We start from the raw sequence: 10,950 nt of genomic DNA on the forward strand, positions 1-10,950 counted from the left end.
GCAGCACACAGGCTCTGCCAGCAGCAGGGGAGCTGGGTGTCCCCGTGGGGTGGCGGCAGGGCCTGTGCCGGCTGCAGGGGTGTCTTCGCAGGCCTGCGGGGGCGGCCCTGGGGGAACTCTGGCCGGCCTAGTGGCAGGGAGCCAGTGCCCCCCAACTCACACCCATTCGTTCTGTGACCTGCTCCGCGTCCCCTGTCCCTTCAAGTTGCTTCCTTCTCACCTTAGACAGAAGTACTTTGGAAAGTTACAACTAAGGACCCTGATCACTACACTCAACTGTCACAGTAGCACACATTTCAAAGGTATTAATAATTTGAAAAAGAAAAATATTCTAAAAAAGGGGAGAATATGTTTTATAAGCTTGAGGGTAGAGATGGATTTTTGGTTTTGAGATTACATACATATAGAATATGTATATATATAAATATATTAAGGTACACATTTTAAGATGTGTATATATATATGTGTGTGTGTATATATATATATATATATATATATATATATATATATATACACACATATAAAATGCCAAAGCCAGGGAAAACGTGATAGCTTTTCCTACATAAAAACTTAAAACTCTGGTGTGGCAAATATCACACACTAACAAAGCAAAAGGCAGGAGAGTCAGGAGAGGGATGACATAGAAGTATAGTATTTTCTAAGTGCAAAGTACTTAAATATCAATGACAAAAAGAAATCCCACAAATGTCCCAATAGAAAACAGGCAATGTATGCTCAACATCAATTCACATAAGAAGGACTACAGATAGAAAAATGTAAAAAGCTATTTAATCTCACCAGTTGTAATAAATGAAATGAATGAATTAATAAAAATGAAAACAATGACAAATTAATTTTTGCATGTCAAATATGTAAATATACAAATGAAAAGAATGACAGTGACCATTGTTAACAAGAGCAGATGGAAACACAAATGCCAGATGCTGTGAGTGCAAATGCACACAGGTACACATTTTCTACACAGAAGAGTTAAGATATGACTTATTGTATCCTCTGACCCAGCAAAGTCACCTCAAGATAGTTATACTAAAGAACAATAAATTTAGCAAAGATCTGTGTTTAAAAATGGAAATGTTTATTACAGCATTATTTCTATTAATGAAAAGTGGAAACAATCTGCATGCTTTTCTCTAGTGGACTGGCTCAATTAATTGTGCTAAGTCCATAGGCTGGGATGCTCTGTGGCTCTTTAATGGTTATGCAGATCTATATTTAGACATGCAAAATGTCTGTAATATACCAAGTGAAGAACTTTTTTCAATACACGTCCACTCATAAAAATAAGACAGCAAATGAGCCATTCTGAAAAGTTCTACCCAGACTGGGAGCCCACACCCTCTCCTCACCTGGTGTGGCATTGCTGGGCCCAGCAGGCAGCACCCAGGACTCCACAGGCCACTGTCTTCTTCTTCCTCCTCTGTTTATCAACCTCCCCTCTCCTGATGGTCTCAAGGTTTCAAGGAAATAAATACTTGCACACACATTTTCAGGACTCCTGACCTGAGTATCAGGCCTGGGTAAGTACTAAGTTCCTCTTCGGGAACTGGTTCTAAAGACCCCAGGAAGCAGCAGACAGCCACTGTCCATGGACGGATGGGGACTTGCAGATATTCACTATCTCTTCTCCACAGCCATCCCCTGACAGAGCTCATTCCTTTCTCCTCTGCATCCCACGTTACTCTGTGCTGCTGCTATGTGATAACACTCCCTCTGCATTACGGTTAGTCAGTGAGACAGTTACTCCCCTATAAACAAAAGAGTATGGGCTTTGCAAAGAGACTTATGTTCAAATCCTGATCCATCTTGGACTAGCCGTGGGGCCTCCAGCTCCCAGGACTTTGATGACAGCAAAGACCCTGCCAGCCCCAGTGGAGCACCCAGGCTGGCAAACTCCACCCTCATGTTATCTCAGCCAAGTGCCCTCCACCCAGATGGGGAATTTCAGATACAAAGCTCTGAATATTTTATTCAGCCTCTTATACTCTCAATACTGCTGCATCCCAGGTACTTTAAAGACATTTTTTACTTTCCAAAACAGCACAAAACATACATGTGCTAGGATACAAAATTAATATACAGAGATATTTTGCATTTCTATACACTAATAATGAACTATCAGAAAGAGAAATTAAGAAAACAAACCCATTTACAATCGCATCGAAAAGAATAAAGTACCTAGGAATAAACCTACCTAAGGAGGTAAAATATCTGTACTCAGAAAATGATAAGACCCTGATGAAAGAAACTGAAGATGTCACAAACAGAAAGATATACCATGTTTGTGGATTCGAATAATAATATTGTTAAAATGACCATACTACCCAAGGCAATCTACAGATTCAATCCACTCTATATCAAAATACCAAGCGTATTTTTCACAGAACAAGAAGAAATAATCCTACAATTTGTATAGAAACAAAAGACCCCAAATAGCCAAAACAATTTTGAGAAAGAAGAATAGAGCTGGAGGTATTACACTCCCTGACTTCAGACTATACTACAGTATACTACTAAAGCTACAGTAGTCAAAACAGTATGATCCTGGCACAACAACAGACACATAGCTCAATGGAACAGAATAGAGAGCCCAGAAATAAACCCATGCACTTATGGTCATTTAATCTACAACAAAGGAGACAAGAATATTCAATGGAGAAGAGACAGTCTCTTCAATAAGTGGTGCTGGGAAATCTGGACAGCTACATGTAAAAGAATGAAATTAGAACATTCTCTAACACCATATACAAAAATAAACTCAAAATGGATTAAAGACCTAAATATAAGACCAGAAACCATAGAACTCCTAGAGGAAAACATATGCAGAACACTCTTTGATATAAATTGTAGCAATATTTTTTGGGATCTGTCTCCTAAAGCAAAGGAAATAAAAGCAAAAATAAACAAATGGGACCTAATTAGACTTAAAAGCTTTTGTACAGCAAAGGAAACCATCCACAAAACGAAAAGACAATCTACAGACTAGGAGAAAATATTTGCTAATGATATGACCAATAAGGGATTAATATCCAGCATATATAAACAGTTTATATAACTCAAGAAAACAAACAGCCTGAATTTTAAAAAATGGGCAGAAGACTTGAATAGATGTTTTTCCAAAGAATACATACAGATGGACAACAGGCAGATAAAAAGATGCTCAACATTGCTAATCATCAGGGAAATGCAAATAAAAACCACAATGAGATATTACCTCACACCTGTCAGAATGGCGATCATCAAAAGAACATAAATAACAAAGGTTGGTAAGGATGTGGAAAAAAGGGAACCTTGCACGCTGTTGGTGGGAATGTAGATTGGTGCAGCCACCGTGGAAAACAGTATGAAGGTTTCTCAAAAAACTAAAAATAGAATTGCTATATGACCCAGCAATTCCACTCCTTGGTATTCAAAAAATCCCCAAAACCTTAATTCAAAAAGATACATGGGGCTTCCCTAGTGGCGCAGTGGTTGAGAGTCTGCCTGCCGATGCAGGTGACATGGGTTCGTGCCCCGGTCTAGGAAGATCCCACATGACACGGAGCAGCTAGGCCCGTGAGCCATGGCCACTGAGCCTGCATGTCCGGAGCCTGTGCTCCACAATGGGAGAGGCCACAACAGTGAGAGGCCCACATACCACACACACAAAAAAGATACATGCACCCCAGTGTTCGTGGCAGCATTATTTACAATTGCCAACATATGGAAGCAACCTAAGTGTCCGTCAAAAGATGAATGGATAAAGAAGATGTAGTATAAATAAATACACTAGAATACTACTCAGCCATAAAAAGGAAAGAAATATTTCCATTTGCAACAACATGGATGGACTTGGAGGATATTATGTTAAGTGAAATAAGTCAGAAAAAGACAAATACTGTATGATTATCACTTATATGTGGAATGTAAAAAATAAAACAAACTAGTGAATGTAACAAAAAAGAAACAGAATCAGAGATACAGAGAACAAACTAATGACTACCAGTCGGGAGAGGAAAGGAGGAAGGGGCAAGATAGGGGTAGGGGATTAAGAGTTACAAACTAGTATGTATAAAATAAATAAGCTACAATGATATATCGTACAACATGGGTAATATAGCCAATATTTTATAATAACTATAAATGGAATATAGTCTTTAAAAATTGTGGATTACTAGCTTGTACACCTGAAACTTATGTAATATTGTACATCACCTACACCTCAATTAAAAAAACATATATATACTTAAATTAGATCCTTGATAGATATTGTTATTGCAAATTTCTGAACTTTTATTTTTGTTGTCATGGTTGTTCCTCTGCTTTGCTGGTGCCCTGAGGACAGTTTTGTCTGCAGTCGAGTAATGGAGCTTATGTTTGAGCTGTTTGGTTAACAATTACACCAAGGTCATTGTCCCCATAGCCTGTCACCATGGCAGGGTAACTAGATGAGGGAAGGTTTGCTGCCTCAGCTACACAAGGCCCCACATCTTCCTGTAATTTGAATCCAGAATAAATGTAGTCTAATGTAGATAGGGTCCCATCTCTCTCTGGAGCTCCCCAGAATGGCTCCAACATACACCTGGTTGAACTGGTGTGTTTATTAACAGCCTCCCATTTCATTCTCAAAAGTGTCTTGGTTTGGATAATAGGTCATCTTAAAAGCCACCTTAGTTAGCTGTGGGTTTGAAGTCCCATGAGCAAGGAAACCCTTCAGTCCTGGACAAATCAGGATAGTTGGTCCCCACTTATACAGCAGTAACAAAGACCACCTGGGTTCTGGTGCCGGGTCCAGCCCACCTTCATTCCTGGTCAGCTCCTGGTCACCTTGGGAGGCTATGGTGTCTTTTCTACCCAGCCCTCAATCAGGATTACCCTTATCCATCATAAAGCTTCTAACACTGCTGGCTCTCAAGGCGGCAAGGCCAGAGTCTCCATCCTCCTCTCCCCGGTGCATGTGGCCTCTTTGAAAAGTTTCCACCAGGTCCTGTGAAGGGCAAGCAGGGTCAGACAGAGAAACAGTCCTTCTATTCCCTTCCCTCAGGGCAATGGGAGCCTACCCACTTCATGTGTATCCACTCTGAGGGGGTAAGCAGTGATCCTTCTGAAAGTCAAATTATGACTTGCGGTGACCCTCTCTTTCCCGCACTAGATATAGAAGGAGCCAGCTCCTTTTTCAAAATGAATAGATGAACCAATATATAAATAGTTTACATTCCTTCTAACCTGATGCTGCACTATATATAAAACTGTGCCTTTTGTCTTATTTTTATCTGCTTTGCATCTGTCTCTGGATCCCCCAACTTGAATGTGAGTTCCTTGAGTGCAAAGACTGCCTTGTTCACTGCTGTGCTGAGTGTGACCCACCATCCTGGTTTGCCTGAGGCCAAGCAGTTTCCCAGGACATGGGACTTCAGTGCTAAAACCAGGACAGTCCCAGGTAGACCTCGGCAGTTGTAACTAACTGTATCTCCAAACCAAAAGCAATGGCCAGTATGTAGCAGGTGTTCAATAAACAATAACTATGATCTAACTTTATCTTACATATTTGGCTTATTTTCAGTCATTTTACCACGTTTCCCATTTATTTCCATCTTCTCTGCTATTCTGAGCACCAGCATACCTTTCTCTCTCTTAATTTCCTCTGAGGAACCATTCCACCACTTCAGTGCCCTAAATAAAAAGCTGAGATGTCCTCAAAGTTCAAAGTTGCATCATGGGCATAATTTTCCCTGTAGTATAGCTATGTAATCAAATTGTTCCTTTACCAACATGGATCAGATTTCACAGTTTAGCATAAACAGGCTGAAACTCTTTATTTTCCTGCATTTATTAAAACCAGAAATTAAAATATCTATTATTTTTTAATGACAATGCTAAAATTATCTGGCTGACATGTTAATATCCAGGACACACTTCATTCATGGGGGGTACAATATCCATTTCCCTAATGCCGAGGCTGAACACTGGTGTCACCTTTGGGTCATCTTTTTCAACCCCTCATATTCAATCACCAAATACTACAGAGTCAAAGAAAGTATTTTAAAAAGCAGCCTCTACATCTGTACTCTCACTGGCCTAGTCCTCATAGCATCCAACATGGGAGCATAGATTCACCTGCTTCTAACTCATCCTACAACTGCCCTTGGATCTACTTTCCTAATAACTACTTTCTGAGTAATAAAATTGATAGGCATTTTTCTGATCATCTCACTTAATCCTTCAACTATAAACAGCACAGATAATGACTATTAAGTGGTTACCAGTTGCCTGACACTTCTCTAAGGCTTTACATGTTTCATTCATTAAACCTTTTAAAAATCTTAGAGAGTAGGAATTGTTACTATTCTTACATTACATGTGAGGAAACAGGCACAGAGTGATTAAGTAACTTACCCAATGTTCCCCACACCTTTTAGGTAGCAAAACCAGGATTTGGACTCAGATGTTTGACTGTAGAGCACACACTCTTCACCTCAACATCCTACTGCCCCCCCATGGAGTCAGGTTTTTTCCCCACTCAACAGATAATGAAGTGGGCTTTCAGCAGGTAGGAAACCTTCCTGAAGTTCCATGTGTAAAAGCCACCGCAGCACACTGCCTTTCTTCTATGGTACTCCCCAGGTCAGAAATTTTCATTAGAAAAAATTATTTCCTATGGCAATGTTTCCCAAAATGCATCTTCCCATTATCACAGACATTATGGAAAATGTGGATTTTGTGGATAAACTGGATTTGGAAACTTTACACTCTTTAATCCCCTTTTGGAAATACAGATATCATTCAATGCAGCATATTAAAGGTTCTGAGAAAATCAGGAACAAAGAAGCCTACCGAATTTAGTTTAAACCACTGTTTCTCAAACTAGTTTGACTGTGAAATTACATCTTTATGTATCCTCTATTAGCATACGTCTCAGAACATACTTTGGAAAATGGTGTGCAATAGACTCACATTTAAACACCTTGGCTTCATTTTCAAAGTCTTACATAGTGTACTCCCTTCTTCACCTGTCCAAAGTCACTTCTCATTTGAGAATCAAAAAAAAAGTGTAATTCAATATATCAACAAGTTAAAGAAGAAAAATTATGTGATCATATTGATTGACACAGAAAAAGCATTTGATAAAAAAATGTAACACCCACTCACAATAAAAGCCATGAGTTAGAAATGGAGGGGAATTACCTCAACTTGATCAAGATCATCTGCAAAGAACCCATAGCCAGGACTGAATGCTCTCCTCTTAAGACTGGGGAAAAAGTAAGGAGGTCTGCTTGAACCATTGCTGTACAACATAGTACTAGATGTTCCAGCCACTGTAATAAAGCAAGAAAAAGAAATAAAAGGCATACAGATCAGGAAGGAAGACACAAAACTATTCCAAACTGCAGAGGACATGATTGTTTATGTAGCAAACTCAAGAAAACTACAAAATCTTCTAGAACTAATAAGTGAGTTCAGTAAGTTTGCAGTATACAAGATCAACACCCCAAAATCAACTGCATTTCTATATACGAATAATAATCATAGGAAAACCAAAATTTAAAACATAATACCATTTATAATCACTCCAAATAAAATAAAAACTTAGCTGTCTGGTATATTTCTACCATGGGATACTATTCAACAATAAAAAAGATCAAACTATTGATACATGCAAAAACTTGGATAAATCTGCAGTGAATCACGCTGAGTAAAAAAAAAAAAAAAAAAAAAAAGCCAGTCTCAAAGGTTTCATAGTGAATGTATTCCATTTATACAACATTCTTGAAATGACAAAATTTTTTAAATTTAGAAATTTTAGAAAAGATTAGAAGTTGTCAGGGGTTAAAAATGGGGAGTGATGTGGGAAAGAAATATTTGTCATAACAGGCAACACGAAGGATCCTCATGATGTTGGAACTGTTTTGTATCTTGACTGTGGTGGGAGATATGCAGATTTACACAGGGGACAACATTGTAGAGATCTTAATATAATTAATGTAATTATTCTTGTATTAACATGATATACTTATGCATCTTATACAGCTTAATACAATAGAACTTAAAACACACATGCACCCCCACACAAATGAGTACAAGTAAAACTGGGGAAAGCTGAATACTGTAGGTGGATTGCACCAATGTCAATGTCCTGGCTGTGATATTGTACTCTATTTCGTAAGATGCTACCATTGGGGGAAACTGGGTAAAAATATATGGAGTCTCTCTGTATTATTTCTTACAATTGCATGTGAATCTACAATTATCTCAATGAAATTTCAATGAAAATAAAGAGAGAAGGCAATAACATATCATAACGTTTATGGTTCTTTGGTGTCCCACTACCAGAAATCTTCTGTGAAGAGTCAGAACTGGGGACTCATTCACCTTTTAGGTGCCATCAAGAAGGGTATTTAGATTGGTTCAAGATGGCAGAGTAGAAGGACGTGCTCTCACTCCCTCTTGCGAAAGCACCGGAATCAAAACTAACTGCTGAACAATCATCGACAGGAAGACACTGGAACTCACCAAGGAAGATACACCACATCCAAAGACAAAGGAGAAGTCACAATGAGATGGTAGGAGGGGCGCAATCACAATAAAATCAAATCCCATAACTGCTGAGTGGGTAACTCACAAACTGGAGAAGACTTATACCACAGAAGTCCACCCACTGGAGTGAAGGTTCTGAGCCCCACGTCAGGCTTCCCAACCTGGGGGTCCGGCAAAAGGGAGGAGGAATTCCTAGAGAATCAGACGTTGAAGGCTAGCAGGATTTGAATGCAGGACTTCAACAGGACTGGGGGAAACAGAGACTCCAATCTTGGAGGGCACACACAAAGTAGTGTGCGCATCAGGACCCAGGGGAAGGAGCAGTGACCCCATAGGAGACAGAACAAACCTACCTGCTAGTGTTGGAGGGTCTCAAGCAGAGGCAGGGGGTGGCTGTGTCTCACCATGATGACAAGGACACTGGCAGCAGAAATTCTGGGAAGTACTCCTTGGCATAAGCCCTCCCAGAGACCACCATTAGCCCCCAAAACAGCCTGTTGGCTCCAGTGCTGGGTTGCCTCAGGCTAAACATCAAACAGGGAGGGAACCCAGCCCCACCAATCAGCACACAAGTGGATTAAAGTTTTACTGAGCTCTTCCCTGCAGAGAAACACCTAGCTCTACCCACCACCAGTCCCTCCCACCATGAAGCTTGCACAAGCCTCTTAGATAGTCTCATCCACCAGAGGGCAGACAGCAGAAGCAAGAACTACAATCCTGCAGCCTGTGGAACAAAAACCACATTCACAGAAAGATAGTGAAGATGAAAAGGCAGAGGGCTATGTACAATAGCAGAATAACTGAGGCAGAAGAACGGATAAGTGACCTGGAAGACAGAATGGTGGAATTCACTGTGGCGCAACAGACTAAAGATAAAAGAATGAAAAGAAATGAAGACAGCCTAAGAGATGTATGGGACAACATTAAATGCAACAACATTCACATTATAGGGGTCCCAGAAAGAGGAGAGAGATAGAAAGGACTGGATAAAATATTTGAAGAGATTATAGTTGAAAACTTTCCTAACATGGGAAAGGAAATAGCCACCCAAGTACAGGAAGTGCAGAGAGTCCCATACAGGATAAACCGAAGAGGAAACACGCTAAGACGCATACTAATCAAACTGGCAAAAATTAAAGACAAACAAAAATTATTGAAAGCAGTAAGAGAAAAATGACAAATAACATACAAGGGAACTCCCTTAAGGTTAACAGCTGATTTCTCAGCAGAAACTCTACAAGCCAGAAGAGAGTGGCAGGACATATTTAAAGTGATTAAAGGGAATAACCTACAACCAAGATTACTCTACCAAGCAAAGATCTCATTCAGATTCAATGCAAGCTTTAAATGACACAATAGACCAGATAGATTTCATTGATATTTATAGGAAATTCGATCCAAAAACAGAAGATAATACTTTCTTCTCAAGTGCGCATGGAACATTCTCCAGGATAGATCACATCATGGGTCACAAATCAAGCCTCAGTAAATTTAAGAAAATTGAAATCATATCAAGCATCTTTTCTAACCACAACACTATGAGATTAGAAATCAATTACAGGGAAAAAAAACATAAAAAACACAAACACGGTGAGGATAAACAATACGTTACTAAATAACCAAGAGATCACTGAAGAAATCAAAGAGGAAATCAAAAAATACCTAGAGACAAATGACAATGAAAATACAACAATCCAAAACTTATCAGATGCAGCAAAAGCAGCTCTAAGAGGGAAGTTTATAGCAATAAAATCCTACCTCAAGAAACAACAAACATCTCAAATAAACAATCTAACCTTAAACCTAAAAGATGTAGAGAAAGAAGAACAAACAAAACCCAAAGTTACTAGAAGGAGGGAAATCAGAAAGATCAGAGCAGAAATAAATGAAATAGAAAAAAGGAAAACAATAGCAAAGATGAATACAACTATTATCTGGTTTAAGAGAAGACAAACAAAATAGATAAACCATTAGCCAGATTCATAAAAAACAGGGAGAGGACTCAAATAAATGAAATCAGAAATGAAAAAGAAGTTACAACAGACACTACAGAAATAGGAAGCATCCTAAGAGACTACTACAAGCAACTCTATGCCAATAAAATGGACAACCTGGAAGAAATGGACAAATTCTAAGAAAGGTATAGCCTTCTAAAGACTGAACCAGGAAGAAATAGAAATCATGAACAGACCAATCACAAGTAAGGAAATTGAAACTGTGATTCAAAATCGTCCAACAAACAAATGTCCAGGACCAGATGGCTTCACAGGTGCATTCCATCAAACATTTAGAGAAGAGCTAAAACCCATTCTTCTCAAAGTCTTCCAAAAAATTGCAGAGGAAGGAACAGTCCCAAACTCACTCCATGAGGCCACCATCACCCTGATACCAAAACCAGACAAAGATATTACAAAAAAA

General features: G+C 39.2%; 2 protein-coding genes across 2 annotated transcripts in view; both read right to left on the minus strand.

Moving 5' to 3' along the window:
* The window catches only part of CD226 (CD226 molecule), a 99,432-nt gene extending 92,202 nt beyond the window's left edge, over positions 1–7,230 (minus strand). Inside the window, exon 1 of the mRNA XM_024133962.2 lies at positions 7,183–7,230. The gene's annotated coding sequence lies outside the window, so the exon portion shown is untranslated. The remainder of the gene's footprint in view (positions 1–7,182) is intronic.
* A 4-nt stretch (positions 7,231–7,234) lies between these two features.
* Positions 7,235–10,950, minus strand: part of RTTN (rotatin) — a 181,620-nt gene continuing 177,904 nt past the window's right edge. Inside the window, exon 50 of the mRNA XM_028480194.2 lies at positions 7,235–7,313. The gene's annotated coding sequence lies outside the window, so the exon portion shown is untranslated. The remainder of the gene's footprint in view (positions 7,314–10,950) is intronic.

Source organism: Physeter macrocephalus, chromosome 19 (assembly GCF_002837175.3).
Source record: "Physeter macrocephalus isolate SW-GA chromosome 19, ASM283717v5, whole genome shotgun sequence".
Lineage (NCBI taxonomy): Eukaryota > Metazoa > Chordata > Mammalia > Artiodactyla > Physeteridae > Physeter > Physeter macrocephalus.